The sequence below is a fragment of the Aptenodytes patagonicus genome, chromosome 18, assembly GCF_965638725.1.
Source record: "Aptenodytes patagonicus chromosome 18, bAptPat1.pri.cur, whole genome shotgun sequence".
In the NCBI taxonomy this organism is placed as follows: Eukaryota; Metazoa; Chordata; class Aves; order Sphenisciformes; family Spheniscidae; genus Aptenodytes; species Aptenodytes patagonicus.
In genome coordinates, this window is record NC_134966.1 from 5,231,186 (window position 1) to 5,250,943 (window position 19,758).

Below are 19,758 nucleotides of genomic sequence, written 5' to 3' on the forward strand. Positions count from 1 at the left end.
GTGATGGTGGGAGACCGCAGGCATGATGCAGGATTGTGCCCAGCACATGGCAAACAGGGTAGACCTCTGTCTGGGGAGGGCATCTTGGGACCCTTTGGTGCATGGGGCTGTGGCACTGGAGAGAAAACATGGGGAGAGGAGATGGGACACTAATCAGCTCCTTACCTGATCTCTCTCCACTCTGTCACTCCTACCAGGCTTGTTCGGTTAAATCTCTAGATGCACTCAGGCATTTATCTCTGCCGCAGTCTTCCTGCGTAAGCTTGGGCAAATTCTTTAAGGTGACTTTTTACAAACACCTTGCAGGCTGATTTTCCAAGTGTTCAGCATATCTGATATATCTGCGATATTTAAGGCCCTGTTTTCTAAAATGTTCCATTACCTTGCCACCAACTACTTTCAAAATCTGTCAAGGCCAAGCCCGATCTCCTCTTCCTGCAAAATGAAATGCTTCCACTGGCTCTAATAGGCTTTGAATTGATCCTCAAGCCTCGTGCTGCACTTCCTCTGGTACAGAGCAGAGGTGACGGCATTCCCTGTTTCTTTTTCTCCTCCTCTGTCTGGACTGCAGGCCGTCTAGGACAGGGAGCTTGCATCTGTACAGTACCTAGCACTGGGAGACTCCAGGCTCATCTGAGCTCTGCACCATCCTGCAGATAACGGTGGTGATAGAGGAAACTGAAATGTGCAGCTCAGGGTCATTGCAGCTGCTTATAACCACCTGTTTTATGTCCTACTTCAATATCTACTGTAATCAGTGAAATTACTTTTGTGGGAGTTGATACAGAAGAAGAGATTGTTGGATTGATATTCTGTCTGGCATTGATGAAAACCTTTTTATAATATCTTAATCCAGCACCCACAGAAGCAATTTGCTAATCTCTTGCTGACTTAGCTTCTAGCGGGATCGAGCATATCCAGTCATATTACCTGGCCAACCATATTATGTTCTTTCTATGCAAAGAGAAAATGTCCTTCCTGACCCCAGAAGATGGTCAGCTTTTGCTTTGAAGTATGAGATCTGATTACCATTGTCCTAGATTGCAGAGCTGCAAATGCTATTAATTGCTACAAAGTTATGTAGCCTTTTACATTTCAAATCCATCCAGACTTTCATCTCAGCGACATCCTGCAGCAGGGAATTGTGTAGCTTCACTCTACACTGAAGAAAGGACTATTTCCTTTTAATTTGCTTTAAAAGTTGTGCCCTTTAATTTTGATGTGTGCCCTTGTTCTTGTATCATCAAAGCGTTAAAATGTTCTGATCACTTTTCATTCTAACCTTCAGATACTTTTGTACTGGAACCCAAATGTCCCTTCTTACTCTTAGCTTTCCCAAACTAAATAAACTATTATTTCCAGGCTTTCCTTATTTAACTTGTTAATATTTGTAAAGCAATTTAAAATACATTAATATGGTTCAACTATAATATCACCTCTATTTTCCATCCTTCCTTTTAATGTCTCAAGCATCCATCTAATTTGCTATCAATCTCCATTGACTCTCCCTCTGATGATATGTTAGTCTTTATAATATCCTGGGGAATATTTCTTCTGCCTTCCTGACCAGCATTTTGGAACAAAGAAGCTGAACTGCGGCAAATCATAAACACGATTCACTCTGCACTCAGCATGTGTATGGGTTTGCTGTTGCTTAGACTTTGATCCTGGAAACAGGTTTAATTATGTCCATGGGACTGTAATTAAAAATTTGTCTATGTGATGCAGATTGCAGGATCAGGTCCTTGCAGTCATGATTGCACTGGGTCAGCGACACTTGAGCACATGTTTGAACGCAAGCCTATATTTGATATTCTTTGAGCAATATCTAAGCACTCGACTACATATCCTGCAGAAGTGGGGCCTGCATGCCATTTAGACAAGGGGTATGACTCAAAGTCTATCCAGTCACAAATAGGGCAGAGATGGACAGTAAGAAATGGTTATTCACTCCTCCTCATCCTACAGAAAGTTGGGAGACACCCAAGGAAATTATGTGGTACCAGATCTAAAAAATCCCAAACAAAACACTTTTGCTCACAACTCATAACTAATTCCATTACTACAGAATATTATGAAAACCAAAAGCATAAAAAGACTCAATAAAGAAATAGCCATACCCACAAGAGCTAGGCTTCCTGGTGACACTGCACATGACAGTCCTGAGACAACTGCTGACTTTGCATGTCCCCAAACAGCTGAAAGGTTATCCCAGGATTGATAGCACTCATCCATGCCTTTCTGATCCTTTCAGTGTCCTACTGTTTTGGTTACACCCTTTTCGGTTTTTCCCAGTCTTAACAAGGCCCGATCCAGCTCCATCACCAAAACATATCACTCCTTCCTCCATGTCACTAGCAAATACTCCGAGCAACACATCCAGTTCCATCACTGTATTTATCATTAACTCTTGTCCCCCAAAAAGCAAATAAGAGGATTGATATACGTGTATCTCTAAATGCACAAAAAGAATTTTATCAAAATACTTACGAGAACTCAAATTGCTGCTATTAGGTTACCTTAAGCCAGCACCATACAAATGTTGTGGGAGAATCCTAACTGGTGGCTTTTCTCTGGCTGATTAGATTTGTCTATTCACTGGCCTAAAATATGGCACAGCAACACACCATCGTTTTCAAATACTTTATAGTTCTCTTTTAGGAGAGTGGAAATGGCAGATAAACACATTATCAGCATTCTCAGGCATAAAACAGCGAAGCCTGGAGTTGTTTTGCAGAAGCAACTCCGAATTTGGACGACATGACATAAGTGATTCTAGAAATAGCTGCTGGTCTTAAGGCTGCGTTACATGTATCCTCATTGCTGCTTTTTTATCTCTGTTCACAATTTTAACACAAACATTATGCTGTCTTTGTTAGTTCTTTCCTTTGACTTTCTCAGCATTTCTCAAGCATTCTTCAGTCTCACCTTGTACCTCTTAAGCTCTCCCTGCTCCCTCAAAACACACCCTTGATTTTGACTGCAAATATCCCCCAGCACAGAGCAGTGCAAAAAATGCCTGGAATAACTCTAGCATCCTCATATTCTAGGCAAGGAGGTGGTCTGAGCCAGGAGGGACCCATAGCCAAATATGTACCCCAGCATATGTCTGAGGGCTTCGCTTACCCGCTCACCATCTGTACCTGCTTGAAGCACAGTCACGTGCTGAAAGTAGCCAGGCTGCTCTGGCACTTGTAGCCTGCCTCACTGCTATTTATTCCACTGATCCCAGAAGTCCAGCTAAAGATTCACACTTGCTCATCCTGATTCTCCTGCCTGCCCTGAATCGTCAGCCTCCTCCCTAGGGTCACAGTTCATTTCCTTCCATCCTTCCTTGGTTAGTTTTAGTTTCTTTGTACTTTTCTAATTATTGCTCTGAACTATTGAACAAACTTCTTCTATTTATTCTTCTGATCCTGGCAGCCACACCTGGAATGTACTGCCTGCACAAGGCAATGGTTTTAAAGATCACCCTCCCCGTCTTCCACCCTGCTTAACAAGTCAGCATCCACAACTGCAAGGATAAATTACCACAAAGGTCTCCAATGTTAGCAATGTATCTGACAACCTCATAAGCAGCTCCAGCAGGGTAAAGAGATGGCTAAATGGGATCAGTTGTGCCAACTCAGGACTTCTAGCCAAAACTGCATCCAAAATCATGATGGACACAGCAGAGTCTAGAGCACAGGCCAGGTTCTAAATCATGCTCTAAGTCAAACCCTAAGAAAGAGATCCTCACTCACCATGAAGCCAGTTAACTCCCCTGGCTTTGACAGGCTGTGATGATTTACAGCAAACAGTTCCGAGCTTTTCATAGGTACTTGCTGTACAATATATTTCAGCTGTAATATGCATAGATATAAAAGTCCAAGCTATAAGAAGACCTGTCGTAAGGCTCCAGGCTTTATCTTCCATAAACACAAGGTGAAAGAGCGCACTTTCTATCAGGACAGCCATGAGACAGGTCCCAAGCATGAAGACACTGCAAGAACCAGAGCTACTCTGCTGGAAATCGGGTGGTACGGGAGAAAGGATGGGGGTGTGAGAGCTCCCTCTGTTCCTATATTCTGTTTTGATTTCCAACAAAAAGCCCTGGAGCAAATTGTTTTTTCTGGAGCTTCTCCTATGTGTGAGAACCTCTCACAGCTTGGTTTGCAAGCTTTTGTGTCATTGCTTGGTATGTGTCAGCCCAGAGCTGGCTTTGTTGTAATTTGTGAACCTCTGGGAGGAAAGATGTCACTGTGATGGCAATACTCCATTGAACAGTGCCCACTGCTAACACACAGAGAGAATTTGTTCTAGGGCTTGAAAGCCATACTGGTGCTCCTGGCACCTGAGTTTCTACCTCTGCCCAGCGTTTCTACCACCAATATAAACAGTGAACAACAACAGTATGTGCCTGGCAAAGGCTATTCACTCTGTCCTCCTCTGGAGGCCACCATTTGAAGCTGGTTTAGATTATTTGCTCTGATCAGCTGCTGCTGCTCTGACTTACTGTTATTTCTATTGCCAGTGTAAGAGGTGATCCATCAGCAGTGCAACTAGTTGTTTTTCTGAAATAGGAGCAGGGAATCGTGTGTATGAGAGTTCAAGCATTGGGGAATGCTATGTCAACACCTAGAGACATGCCATCACCAGAGCCATGGGGGCATTGATGCCGCCATGGGCACGACTCTCACCCAGCATTGAGCTCTGAACGGGCCTGTCAGCAGACACAGCAACAGCGTTTTGCATAGCTGAGCTCTGTCAGCTGCGCCTTGTAGGCAACAATAAAATGGATGTAGAGCACATGACTTCAGAAGAACAAACAGCAAAAATAAATAAGTGTCTTTCTCTCTCCCCTGTGATGCTGCTTGCAGGTCCTGCCTCAAGGCTGCAAGAAAACAGCTCACTGAGCCGGGAGCTGCAAAGGTTTAGACATGATGTGTTAAACTCCCCAACCACAGAGGGATTCCTGGTCCTGACTCTTAGCTCCTTTTCAAAATGACATGATTATGCCCAATTTATGCCACCTTCACTTAGGATCTGATCCAGCATCCCTGAAGTGAACTGGAGTCCTTCAATTGTCTTCAGCCCAGTCTAAATCAGCTGCTCCTCTGATTTCTGCTCTTTCTCCCGTTCCTCCCTCCCACTAGTCCTAGCACTTTTTCTTCCCTGAAACAGTACAGCTTAGCCCGTCAAGTCAGCAACAGCTATCCTACGCCTACAGTCGAACGCTGGTGAATGTCACCTCATTTGTCTAGTCCAGCTCTGCCCATATTTGACTCTCTCCAGACAGAAGAAGCCAGTGGATATATCCAGTTTCCTTCCCCAGGCCTCTCTGCTTGATAATGTTTCCCTTTTCCACACTGATTACAAGCCGCAGCCTGCTGCAGCCCTGTCCAGCCTGTCCAGCCCAGCAGGTCGGCTGGACATGGCAGTACAGAGGGACAGTGAGCAGGGAAAAACCTCCCCTGGCATCCGAGAACAGTCTGAGGTATCGCATATAGCTGGGAGGAGATGCTCTGCCCTGACTCAGCTCAGCACCATTTGGTAACTCAGCATCCTGCTCCAGGCAGCAGCCATCTTCCAGGCAAGAGGAAGAACCGCAGGATCAGACCACGGTCCCTGGGTCTATTTAGCAGCCAGATCTCTCTGTGCATGGATATTCTCCCTTTCTGGGAAGCTGCTCTGTGTGGCCTGGAAGGAAATGGGCCAAGGTCCTTATGGTTGTTAACAATCTCGTGATACTTTTGCAAGAGGGATGGTGTAAATCAAACCACAGGGCACAAGCTACCTAACTCCGGGTAATTTATATTCTGCCTCACTAAGTTCATCTCTGCACTTTCAATGCATGAAGTGATTTTTCACTTCCCCTGTAGTATTTGCTGGCACGGAAAAGCTGCTGGGCTCTGTCCCAGAAGTAGCTGCATTTCATCACCGGGTAAAAGATTCCTGCATGTATCGGGCCGGATCCTCAGCAGAACTCCCGTACGCACCAGCGGGTTTGCAGCGGGAAGGGATCCGGCCCAAACCCATTCAGCTGCACCTGGGCTCCTTGGAGAAGAGAGCCCTGTTGTTATTTATCGTTCACCCCCCTCCCGACCCCATATTATTATTAGCGCTTGGCTCCAGCCCCGCGAGGCCGGGGCAGGCAGGGGGGGAGGCGGGCCAGCCCCGCCGCTCCGCGCCGCTCCGCGCCCCGCCGCGCCCGGCCGCTGCGTGGAGCCACAGCGCCCCCTCCTGGGGCACGGCGGCGCCGCCCGCCCCGCGGCCGCGGAGGGGCTCCGCGCTGGCGCAGCGGGGCGCGGAGCTGGGCGGCGGCGGAGGGGGGGGGGGAAGTCCCTCCCGCCGGGGGATCTGTGGCGGAGCGCTCCCCCCCCGCCGGTCCCTCCCTGGTTTTCCGTCTACGAATGCCATGCCTCGGGGTGCTTTTGGGGCTCTTCACCCTCATTTATGGTCGTTCGCGATTTTTTTCCAATTATTTTTTCCTGCCCTCTTAACGTCTCTGCATCAGCTGTAAATACCGTGTCGACAGAGAGCCCTGGATAAACTCTAGAAATCCACATCCACTCCTGGAGGTGGGCAGGGAGACGGGTACGGATGCGCCGGTTCTCGACTGGAGTCAGGTTCTGCAGTGCTTTCCCGAGCAATGCACTCAAAGCAGGCAGTGGGACTTCTGCCTGAGCAAAGGCAGGAGGGTTTGGCTTTGAACTATTTCTGTTACGCAGACAACAATCATTATTGTCTGCTGGCAGACCCATTCCCACGTAGCGTTTAGCATCAGCCTTACACATACTTCCAACGTAGTAAACAGTGGCGGTGAGGAGGGAACACAGATACACTCTCCGTCATCTCTTTTGGAACACCTTTTACCTATAGCAAGCCAATTCACCATACGTTCCTCCTCTCCAAAGTTTTAACATGGACTTTAGTCAGCCTCATTATATTCCTGCTCTTGGAGGGTTGCACAGCCTCCTCACTAGGCCCTATGGAAAGAGGGGAAGGGGAGGAAGGTCAGAGGGGGATGTTGATTAAATACATCTAACACCAGTGACATCATCTCCCCTGCGCTACTATGCTGTTTCTGATCGAAGGGGCTTCCAAAGGCACGGGAGTATTTGTGGTCTAAAGATGAGAGGGTTTTGCTCTGAACCAGGGTAAGACCGAAGTGGAGCCTTGCACCGTGTGTGTTTTGGCTATAGATGCATATGTGGTTTTGCTCACAGGCACACTCACACGTGGAAAAAACCAACGTAACTCTAGCAGAGCACTTCCCATACTCACAGACTCCAGCTCTTGACCAGAGAGGGCATGATGGGTATGGGATTGCCACTGCTCCCCCCAGCCATTCCCCGGGTCCCCTGTCTGCTGCTTGTCTGCCTTTTCCAGTAGTGAAATCATTACTGAGTCCTGGGAACACACAAAGAGCGGTAAAACAAACGTAGACACACAAAACATAGCGAGCTTTTTCCGCCGGGTCCCAAAGGGCTTTGGAGTCAGACCCAAATCAATGCCTGGAACTAACTAGAAGGGAGAAGACTACGCTGGAGGAACAAACCACCTACTGAGAGACCTGCAAAGAAGACAGCGTGTGTGAATGTCTGAATGTTTGATTCGCATAATGAGAATATCAATGCAGTTATTTCTGCACATTACGGTGTGTGTTCATGTGTAGATCAAGTCTGTGTGTCTGAGTGCGGGGGAACTGCGGAGCTTCATAGCTTGAAAAGGCGCCTGCATCCATGTGAGAGTGAGACCAAGATGCTGTATTTAAGCATGGGGTGGACTCTGCGAGTTCAACAGCATGTGTTTTGTGTGCTTAGCGTGTACATGCATGCAAGGGAGACCACGACTGCTTGTCTGTGTGGTGTGTGGGAGGGAGAGAGCCCGGGTTTGTCTGTCTGTCACTCACAGGCAGACCTGATCAATCTCTTTCCTTTATAAGGAATTAAAAAAAAAAAATTCTTTCATATTTCTTACACCAAAGCCTCATCTCCTCTTTACTCACTACCTCCTCCTCTCACCATCCCCCAAATACTTCTCTACAACTCTTGAGAAAGCAGCTTTACTGCCATTAACAAATTATTATTATGCACCCAGATGAGCAGCCAGAGTAAAGCATGAAGGACCCTTCTGTCCTACCTAGTGCAGACGTCAGTCAGAAGACTAAATTCATACGTGAAGACTGCCAGCATTTCATCTGCTGCTTGTTTCTCTCCATGAAGAGGAAACTGCATCTAAGAAGTGACACCCCCTCCCCTTCCCCACTCCCAGGTAAAAGCACAGGGCGACTTTCCAAAGCCAAAACACACTCACACCTACAGCCTTCCTCTCTTTGGATCACCGTTGGGTCTTTAGACCCAGGCTGTGCTGGACCTCGGCGATGATGTAATGGCGTGGAGATGCCCTCTGTCCCCCTATTCCCCATGGACTGGAAAAGGCAAAGTTATGCTCCACACCAGCCTCGCAAGCAGCGCTGAGAGCTGAGCCAGGGAAAACCAATCTCCTGCGCTGTGGGATGCAGCCCCCCCTCCATCGCTGCCCTCCCCCGGCTCTGCCGCTGTCTCCCAGTCCCCACCAGAAGTAGAGGCAATCAGCCCAGTGTGGGATTCAAGGCGACAGACTTTCCTTTTCCTCCGCGATTTGCTTGTCACTTGCGAAAACGGAGCACTGGATTAAGTAGAGATGACACCATCTCCTTGGGGACGGTCCCCCCCCCCCCCCCCCCCCCGGGATGTATCGATACTCCGGAATACAGATGGAGCCTGGCTATCTCCCACCCCCACCTCCTCCTCGCCGCCAGCCCAGCCGAGTCGGGGGCTGAACCCCTATTGCCGGGCATCCTCCAGGGGCTGCGTCTTTCCCCAGTAGGATCCAGTGTTCCCGGTCTTCCCAGTCCTCCCGCTGCCGGCGAGCCTCGGCCCCATGCTCACCGCACACACAATCGCTAACCGGGCTGCAGGACTTCTGCCATCCAGCCCCCCTACCCCCCCGCCCCCCGGCCCCCCATAACTCTGTGCTGCCCAGGGCGGGGGTGCAACGCAGAGGCAAACGTGTGCGCGGCTGGGGGCGGAGAGGTGCCGCGGGGCGCGTTACACAACGCGGCCGAGGCAGGACGGGGGAGCCCGATCGGCGCCCGCAGCCGGCGCCGGGGCAGGGGCATCGCTGCAGCCGCAGCGCAGCGCTCGCCTTACCTGATGCTAATGTCCCTCTCTGGCGGAGATCGGGTCGCCCGTGGGTTTTATTCGGCTCGGTAGGAACTTGTGGGAGAGCTTCTCTGTCCAGCTCGCATACTGGGTGCTGGGCTGATAATGCAGGCGTGAAAATCCTGGGGCTCTAGCAGTCCTTTTCATGCTCAGACAGAAAATCCCCTTCCTTGATCCAGATCGCGGGCATTAAGGGCAGAGGCAAAAAAAAAAAAAAAAAAATAAAAAAAAGAATCCTTTTTTTCCCCCCTCTTTCTTTTTTCTTGTTTTTTTCCCCCCTTCCCTTATTCCTGTGCCCTCCCCTCTCTTCTGCTGCTCAGTTCGTAGCCATCGGGGGAAGGAGCAGAGGCAGCAGGGAGAATGGAGAGGGGGTTAGAAATAAAAATGAAAAGGGCTCCAGGAGGGAAGCGAGAGGCTGGGCTTGCCACCGGGGGAGGGGCTTGGAGCGGTCTGGAGAGGATGAATGGGGAAGAGGAAAGCAGGGAGGAGCCCAGCCTGGCCATTTTATTCTAAGAAGTGTTTTGTACATAATTAGGGAAGGGGGAGGGGCGGAGGGGGGCAAAAAGGAGGGACTTAAGCTCCGGCCAGACGGAGCCTGGGCCGTGGGAAGGGAGGATGAGACCGGGAAGGGCCGCCGGACGGGGCTGTGGGGAGATCTAAGCTTGTCTGCCCCTCGGATTTGGGGAGGAGGCTGCAGAGGGACTGGTTGCGATTCCAGGCAGCCCCCATCCATTTATACCCCCCCCCCCCCCCCATTTTCTCCTCACCGGAGCCAGGCAGCACAGGGCTCCATCCGCCGAGCAGGGAGCTGCTGGGGCGGGGGGGGGGAGTGTGAGGCGGGGGGGTGCAGGCTGTCCCCCAGTCTGACTCCACACTGGGGGGTTCCCATCTCCCTTAGGGGAGGGGGGGGGAAGGAGCCGCTCTCCCCCAGCCCCGCCGTGCGGGCACAAGTTCAGCACCGCGGACAGCGCCGGCCCGGCGGGCGGGGGCGCAGCGGGCCCGGGGCCCGGGGCCCGGCCGCGGCGGCCGCCCCCCGCCGGTGCCTCCGTCGGCTCAGCCCTGCCTCCACGGGCAGCGCCCGGCAGCAGCCGGCAGCCGGCTGGGCTGGCGGCGGGCGAGCCGGGACGAGCCGCCCCGAGAGGCAGCGGGCAGCCGGCTGCGCTCCCGGCGCCTTCCTGGCCCGGCTGCTCGGCTGGGTCCGCCCGGGAGGGCGGGCGAAAGTCCCACCGCTGGGCTGAGGGAAGGTTTGGGGTGGGGAACGGAGACGGAGGTGCCTGAAGGGCATGACCCACCCAGACAAATCTCGGCAGCTCAGCAAAGGCAACCCAGCGTAGGAAGAGCATTTAACAATTGCTGCCATTGTGTGAGGTTTCTGGCCAGCGACCCCTCAGACAAGTAAGTCACGAGCTGTGCTGTCTGACAGAAGGAAAAAATATCAGCCTCCTTGTGCAGGGTATACGGGGCAAAGAGGGCAATGGGAGTCACCCTCCTTCCATCTCCCTTCTCTGGCCTGCAAGGACACTCTGTCCTTCTCTCACCCCATCCCCTGTGGCTTCAGAACATTGTCTTAAGCTAAATCTTCAGCAAATCTTTCCTAAGCAGAATTAGAAGCTGTTTGGTTAAACTCCAAACTGTTACAATAGGGCTGAAGCTTAGCTTATCTCAGTTACTCGGTACCCAAAGCTCCTGAGTTTTACTTTTTTCCAAGTGATTGTTCAGCCACAAAGCAGACTTCCTGGTAAGCCACCCCTGATTCTGTCACATTGGCTCAAATAAAAGGCTGAAATGATTCTCACAGATTCCCCTGGTACAAGGTCACAGAGGAATGGCTTACACCACAGCAGAGAAGACTGAGGGATCAGGTCTTATACAGAACATATAAACAAGTGCAAAGCACTTGTTTAAACAAATAAATGGTGTTTGCGGTTATCACTAGCGTGTTCTTTCATTGGTGCTCTTGGCATTTACCAGAAGCGGAAGAGGAATCCTTCTGTCCTACATGAGGTTGTTTGAAGTCAAAGCAAAGGCTCCATGAACAAGCACTGTAGTCACACGGGATTTACCAATTCAACTAGTGCAACAGTACCAGCTATCTTTCCTCACTACATCTGGGAAGGCTATTGTGTGATTTGGTCTAGCAGGACCTGGCACTACCAAGCCTGATATTTCGTATTCCTGTGAAGGGGAAGTGAGAGAAAACAGGTGAGATTATGCTCTTCAGGTACCCAAAGGTCTCATGGACCTAGCGAACAACTCAAATTTTCTCTACAAAGTAACACCTTCTTCCAGAAAGTCAGAGTCAACAAACTCTTGGGACCGGTGTCCTGCCTGGAAATAAGAACTGCTATCAATATCATAAAAATGTAGTAAGAGGAAAACATAAAACAAAGCAAAGAGAGTAGTTTTGCTCACCATTTTTCTGTCCCAGAATGTTTTCTCTCTTTTCCCCCCAATTCATACATACACTATTGCTGCCTCTTTCCCAAAAGCTTTTACTGTCTCTGTATCAAAAGAGGATTATTTGGTGCATTGAGTATTCAACATGTTCTCTTACAGTATTGTTGTGTTCAATGAGCTTTGCTCATCTGAATGGACACTCACTGCATAGTCCACTGGTTTAATTTGCTGCTTTGGAAACCTAAGCAGGTTACAGCATATTTAGCTATGTGTCTGTTCTTATGTGTCAAAGATAAGGTTTCTGAATGCCATTTTTAAAAACAAAATTATTTCACTTCAGTAGCTTTCTCTTTTCAGTGGTCTCTTCTTTTTAGTCTTGGATATTTCAACTCACCTTCTCCTTGCAATGAACAAAGCCTGGATCTTCACCCCAAATCAGCAAAGCTCCATTGAACAAGAATTTCTATTTCTTCTTCCAGTAAGGACTTTTTTTAAGCTGTTAACAATTTTAGCATGTTCGATCCTCACTTTTTTTTTTTTGCCCCTTTCAAGAGTTGTCTTAAAAGCAATATTTAGATTTTTGTAAACTATAATATTCTTCCCATGAAGAAAATAGAAACTAGTCAATCAAGGGAGGATATGAAGGAGAACAGAAATTCACAACACACATGGTGTAAAAAGACAGTCTCCCATTTGCAAGCACTAGGCAAAAAAAAAAAAAATATGGTGGCGGCAAGGATGGGGAAACAGTAATTTGAACTGTATATTAGAAGCTGAGGAAGGCATCACATGAAAATGAGAGATCTAGAAAGCAGAGAGAAGTGTCCATGTTATTCACAGAACAGCTGCCACAAAAATGAGCAAATGGTTTTTGTCATGGTTTAACCCGTCAGGCAGCAAAACACCACACAGCTGTTCGCTCACTCCCCCCACCCCCAGTGGGATGGGGGAGAGAATCAGGGGGGGTGGGAAGTAAGATTCATGGGTTGAGGTAAAGGCAGCTTAATAGGACAGAAAAGGAAGGGAAAGTAATAATAATGATAAAAGAATATACAAAATAAGTGATGCACAACACAATTGCTCACCACTTGCTGACCGATGCCCAGCCAGTCCCCGAGCAGCGGCCCCCTCCAGGCCAACTCCCCCCAGTTTCTGCACTGAGCATGACGTCCCATGGTATGGAATGTCCCTTTGGCCAGTTGGGGGCAGCTGTCCTGGCTGTGCCCCCTCCCAGCTTCTTGTGCACCTCCAGCCTGCTCAGTCGGTAGAGCATGGGAAGCTGAAAAGTCCTTGACTAGTGTAAGCACTGCTCAGCAACAACTAAACATCGGTGTGTTATCAACATTGTTCTCATCCTAAATCCAAAACACAGCACTGTACCAGCTACTCGGAAGAAAATTAACTCTATCCCAGCCAAAACCAGGACAGGTTTCCACTCTGTGCTCCAAGTGTGTAATAGGTGTGGGTTAACTACTGTATTCCACTAAACACTGCACAGCCGCTTGCTCACTCCCTCCACCCCCCACTCCAGTGGGATGGGGGAAGAGGAAAGGACAAGTAAAAGCAAGAAAACTTGGGGGTCGAGAGAAAAATAGTTAATAACTGAAGGAGCAGTGTATGATGAGAAAAAGAAAACAAAACAAAGCACGTGATGCAGAGGCAATCATTCACCACCTCCCACGAGTAGACAAATACCCAGCTGGTTCCCAAGCAAAAGATGGCTAACCTAACAAAAATCCCCCTTTTTCCCTTTTTGTTCCTGAGCATGATGTTATATGGCATGGAATATCTCTTTGGTTAGCTCAGGTCATCCCCTTGGTTGTGTCTCCTCCCAACCTCCTCTGCACCCCCCAATCTATGTACTGGGGGAGCAGAGTGAGAAACAGAGGCGGCCTTGATGCTGTGCAAACACTGTTCAGCAATAGCTAAAACATCGGCGTGTTAACAGCATTGTTCTGGTCACAAATCTAAAACACAGAACCATATGAGCGACTGTAAAGGAAATTAACTCTATCCCAGACAGGCCAATACAAAGTGCCATTATCTAGTGCAAAAGGAGCTGTATGTGCCAACTGCATAAGGTGAATACTTCATTTCTATTTGTGATTCTACAGCAAAAACTCACTTCAGAGTCCCATGAGCTGGTGAAGATAATCAGACCCTACTCTGAGTTCTTATCATGGTACCAGCAAACTTTTTCTTTCCATATATCCTGTTGTGTTGCCCTCCTTGAGGATGCAGAATGTATTCTTGTCAAGGTTTTGCAGACTTCATTGTTTATTACAGGCTAAAAATGGATTAAACTTGTTTTGTGAGCATTGTATTGATATTCTGGTGCTCTCCCAGTCTCTTGTGAAATGTATTTCCTCTTTCTCCTCTGCAAACAATATCACAGTAAGTAGTGATCTTATTTAGTCTGTGCTTTGTGTTGGTTGCAGAGATATCCAACTCCTAAGTACCAACCATATTCATTTGCTGTTGGTATCCCTTAATTTGTGGGTGGGTGTCTCATTGTTCATAAAGCAGGATGGGTGACACGAAGGGCTGTGTAGCCAGACAAATACCAGGCTGTTTTGATGGATGGTGGGAAGAAGTCTGGGAGTGGGCTCAAGGGCCAGGGCTAAGAGGCAAGGAGCTAGCAGAGACTGTTTCCATCATCCCCAATGCAGAATTAAAGGTTTACAATCAAGGCTTGAGCAGAGGTTGGAGGGGAAGGCTGGAACCCCCTGCCAAGCTAAGCAAAAATGTTGGCAGGTCCCAGCAGAGGGGGAAGAAACAGTTGGGAATTGGTTTTTTTCTGAAAGGAATTTCTGATAGCTAGTTCCTCTGTATTAAACTGAATCATCCTCAGTGCAGCTCTAGAAGCCTGAAAGACTCTGAACTCACTAAACTTTCCAAGTAGGTGCTTCTCTGTCTTTGCACTGCTCCTAAATTAACATATCCCAGATTTATCTTTTGAGATAAATCCCTTTCCAGCATCAAACTACCAAAGGAAGAAATGCCACAGCTTTGAAATTGAACTTCAGCTGTCCTAGGCACTCACCTTTCAGGATACTTGTTCTGAGCACTGTGAGATTCTGGGGGTTGCAGAATGAGATTTTCAATCTCCTGAGATCTAGCTTTCTGATTAGCTTTTTTAGTATTTTTCCAACTGGTCTTGGGTAGGAAGCAGATGTCTTGTGAAAAAGAAATGAGTGGTTTGTCTCTCATTGAAGATTAAAATAAGGCAGCGACCACTATAAGCTCAGTTCTAGGAAAATGTAGTGGGCAGAAAGAACAGTGAGAACTGATTGTTTCCCAGCTCAGAAGATTGTTTGCCAGCTGTCATTGATATGAAGGTTCCTGGCCAAGGCTAACTGATGCAAAATTAATGATTTGATCCATTGAATTCATGGGGAATTAGAACAGGCCAGGCATTTGGCTTCAGGTATTTGTCTAAAAATTCTCTCCAGTTAACAGAAAGGGGTAAGTTTAACTCTACAGGTGTAATATTCCTGTTATCTTAGACACTATCTTTGACATGGGATGAAATTCCTTCTGAAATTAGTGTTCTCCGAGTTGACTCTAAAGGAACCAAATCAGCAGCTTAGACTGAATTCCTAAATTTTAGAGGGATGGAGCTAGAGAGGCTGAATACTTTCCTCTGGAGCTTGCTGAGGTGCATGGAAGAGCAAGCAAATGAACCCATATCTGCTGATTTTCCCATCTTAGTCACAAATCCATCCTCTTTATTAGCAGTCTTTCATATTCACTATTGTTACTATTGTCTGGTACCAAGTACAAGTCATCAGTATTCATCACCTGCAGTTTAGTTTCCTTCTGAACTTGGACTAAGGCTTTCAAAAAGGAACTACTTGTAACTCCCAACCCATCATGAGCTGTACACTGCACAGAAGGCTTCAAGCCTCACTCTGCCTCTGCAATCACTCAGCACTTCAGACCACTCAAAAAAATGTTGGTAGATGAAACCCGCGTGCAGTCAAATGCAGGGACTAGAATGCTCAATTGAACTTTTTTCCCTCATTTCTCACTCCAACATATCTATGTTCTTCCATCTGTTTCATATCTCTCAGAGCCCCAAAAATGTTCATTGCAAAGGAGATGGCAAAGCAAGAGGCACTGGTATCTCTCGATGTTTATGAAGCAGGCATGAGAAAGAGATATCTTAGCTTGATGAACAGGGGTTGCTGGAGGAAGTGGACATCCACTGTCATCTGTAGTCTTTCTAAGCTAATTCTGTAGTACGTCAATGAGAGTTAGAGGGTCAGCGCTTCTTTTCTGATTTACCCAAGAGAAGCCAATGCATGTCTGGCAGGGCTGTGCTAAGGTCATATGACGGGATGTTAATACAGAATAACGGTACCACCCACAGGATAAAATCAAGTCATAACATGTATACACTTCCGACTGCATGACTGTTCAATTGATGCTGATCTATTGTAACAGTATGGGCAATTTTTTTCAGCTTCTGGAAGGGGTGGCACAAGTCTGTTTCATCTTTGTCTTTTTATCTCTGGATTATAAATAATGACCAAACCACCTGGCTATCTGCCACAAAACAAAGGGGGTAAATTCCGTCTTCTGGAGCCCCAGGATCCATATCACCAGGGCAGGGAGTCCAGCACTTTACAAGATTCATGCAACCAAATTGCAATTTTTTATCGGCAGTAGTCTAGGTCAGAATGGACTATCACCATTATCTTTGCCCAAATACCTGGCAAGTATTGAATATAGGAAGAGAAGTATGAAGTATTTTTTTTTTTCCCCTGGGTATCATTTATTATGTATTTGGGAGAAAATTTGAATTTGAATCACTGAGGAATGACATGTTTTAGAGCATGCTGCTACTCTGAGATAACTGCACTTTGCCTCAGATATGCAGTGAGTCACAAGGTTGATAGCTGGTGCATAGTGGCATCCTAAGAAGTGGGGTTATTGTTCCCATACAGTAACCACATGCCTTGAGCAGCGTTATTTCTCATATACAATAAGAACTTTTCATCTTGTTGAGAAAAAGTTGATGCGATCGATTTTCAGGAACTATATTGAAAGGCATATGCCTAAGTGCTTTACAAAACCTCCCTGCATAAACACAGCCTCTCAGGCTATTCTGGTTAGTGGTCAGAGCAGGAAAGGACAAATCAAAATATTCAGGAATCTGTTTCCAGAAACACGGTCAAGTAAACCAAGAACCTGTCCCCTGTCCAGGTCTCTAGGACCAAGATCTTAGTGTGTAGTGTGAAACACAGCTGCCAGACTGTTTAGATGTAGCTTTTATGCTACAGTTTCCCAAGCAGCATGTTAAAGAGTATGTATAAAAACTGCACCTTGTTTATTTTATTTGGATGCTTCCCAAAGCAAAGACTGCTACTTACTCTGTGTATGCACACCTCTCCCTGAGCAGTCCTGAACTCAGCTGCTACCTTTCCCTGCTAATAGTAATATTACTAACAATGAACTTTACCTACATGGTAAAGATTGGACACGAGGAAAAATTTCTTTACTGAAAGAGTGGTTAAACATTGGAACAGGCTGCCCAGGGAAGTGGTTGAGTCCCCATCCCTGGAGGTATTTAAAAGACGTGTAGATGAGGCGCTTAGGGACATGGTTTAGTGGACATGGTGGTGTTGGGTCGATGGTTGGACTCGATGATCTTAGAGGTCTTTTCCAACCTTAATGATTCTATGCTTCTTCACCTCCTGCTGGCCAGACACGCTCTGGTACCAGCATGTTTCAGCTTTCCATACCAAACACTTCATTCACTGCATTTCTTCAGGAGTGGGTTGAACATTAGGCAGAAATTCAGTCTAGGGCATCCTGGAGGTTCTTATTTCCTATCTTTTCCCCTCTTGGTATCCATTTGTCCATGGCAGCTCTGAACCAGCCCAGATGTCTCCCCTAGAGCACTGTCATCCCCAATGCCCCAGTGCTGTTAGAGTAGATTCATACCTTAGGTTCAGTCTCTAGAGCCAACACTACTTTTTGGTTACCAGCAATGAATTCTGCACACAGACACTCAAGGCAACTTAAAGGGCTGTGGCTGTCAAGTGTTTCTTTATGTAGTGTTCAGTTTTGTTTCCAAGCTTTTCTTTTGCTTGTGACACCTTCTCCAGAAATAAACATTTCTTTCCCTGCTAGTTTTAGATCATTTTCCTCCAAGCCAGTTAGCATTTAACTCCTCACATGTTTCTTGAGGAAAATCACCCAGTTCACCTCTGGAGGGAGTGATCTGTTGCATAAAATGTGCAGGACCAACTCGGACACCTGGGTTCTATTTTTGGCTCTGCTGCTGGATGGCCACATAATCTCAAGGGGATCATTTTACTCTCCTTCATTTCTGTTTCCATCTGTGTAATACAAGTGATAATACACCAATCTAATGCTCTCGTCTTGTCAGGATTATTGTTGTTTGTATAACTTTCACTTAGAAGCCAGAACTGTGCTAACTGCAGTTACCTACCCCAGCTTTTTGTCTACACAACAGCGTGAAGGCACGATGGCAGCAACACATTAAGGTATTTGTGGGAAATGTTAGTACTAAGAGCATCATGGTTTGCACCTGCATCTCCACTCCTGCACTTACCCACACTAGCAAGACTAAGCCATCATGGGAATGTTAACACACTCTACCAAAGCCTCATTTGGCTTTGTAGATTATCCTGAGGGAAGTTATAAGACTTGCCTCACAGACCTCAGTATCGCAACAGGTGAAATCAAAAGGAAGCAGTAGTCACCCTGTTGTTTATGAGGGATGTAGAAAGAGTATGTTTTACACAAAACCAGAGGCAGAACTGCGACAAGCCCAGATATTCCAAGCCTCAGTTGTGTCTTTAATCTCCAAATCATCCATCCTTACACACGCACTGACAAAACCCACTATATAGGGGCAAAGTAGTTATTTTTATTCTCTTTCTTTCCTTGCTGCTTCACCAATAATCGATCAATATTGTCATTAAAGCTCTGAGAATAGGTTCAGTTGGTTAATCTGCACCTTGAGTACAGCACAGAGAGAAAGGAAAACAAAAACCCCTCAATCACGTAGTTCTACAGCCATCACCAGTCCCTTTGTTTGGAAAAAGGGGTGCATCCATGGATGTCTCTCACAAACAAGGCACACAGGCCTGGGTTTTCAATAGGCATTTAGAGCCTAGAAGATATTTCTCACCACTGACAATTTGTAGGTAGGTCAGATTTAGAGGATGAACTGACTGAGGTATCCTTTAAATAGCTGGCTTATTGTATACTTAGTGTATTCCTTTAACAGGCTTATGCTATCATTAAGTCTTCTATGGAAGAAGGGAGCCATTGTGCCAGTGTAACACCAACCTAATTAGCTTTGCTGAGGATTTATTTAACAGGTTTATTTTAACAAGTTTATTCTTTAAACCTCTGATAACTGATTTGTTATAACTCTTTTTAATGAGTCTCTGTCTTCCTCTGTTGCATTTAATTCTTTTTGCTGCTGTTCAGTAGGGTTTTGCATCTACATAGAAGGCTGATTGTACTGTGTTTAGGCTTTGATAAGCTTTATTCTTATAGCAGGTATTCATTCCAGCGTACTGAAGTAAGTGGATGTACCTATATTCACGTGAATAGGAATGTGTGGAATAAGGAACTTTTTTGTATTACATTTCAGTACAGCACCTTTCATCCCAGTGAGGCCCAAGCAGTCTTACAAACTATCTCGTTCAAATCCTGCTTGCTGAAAGGAAAGACTCCTATTGATTTCAAGTGGATTTCTAATCAGACCCATAGACAAAACTCCCAATTGGTGCACTCACCAATGAAATGCTAGGTGGAGAATTGTGTACAAGATAATCCCAGATATGTTATGATCCTGCTTATATATCCACAGCACCCTGAGATTCCCTTGGGTGACGGGGTGAGATGTTCCCTAGTCTTTTAGAAGAGCAATATATTAGGACATAGGGTTGTTCTGACCCTGATGCTGAAGGTGACATAGATTCAAATCCTGTGACTGGGCAAAGTACTCTATTACAGCCTCTTTTCCTGAGAAAGGGTAGTGTATGTCAGAACGTGCATAGATGCACACTTAGTTGCTTTGTATAGCTCCAAACACCTCTGTTTTGACGGTACTTAAACATAAATTTAGCTTCACCCTAACAAGATGCTGTTTCTATATTACTTCTGCAGGTAGGGAAACTCAAGCAAG

General features: G+C 46.8%; 1 protein-coding gene across 1 annotated transcript in view; it reads right to left on the reverse strand.

Moving 5' to 3' along the window:
• Positions 1-9,589, reverse strand: part of BRINP1 (BMP/retinoic acid inducible neural specific 1) — an 89,429-nt gene extending 79,840 nt beyond the window's left edge. Inside the window, exon 1 of the mRNA XM_076355370.1 lies at positions 9,177-9,589. The gene's annotated coding sequence lies outside the window, so the exon portion shown is untranslated. The remainder of the gene's footprint in view (positions 1-9,176) is intronic.
• Between the last annotated feature and the right edge of the window lie 10,169 nt (positions 9,590-19,758).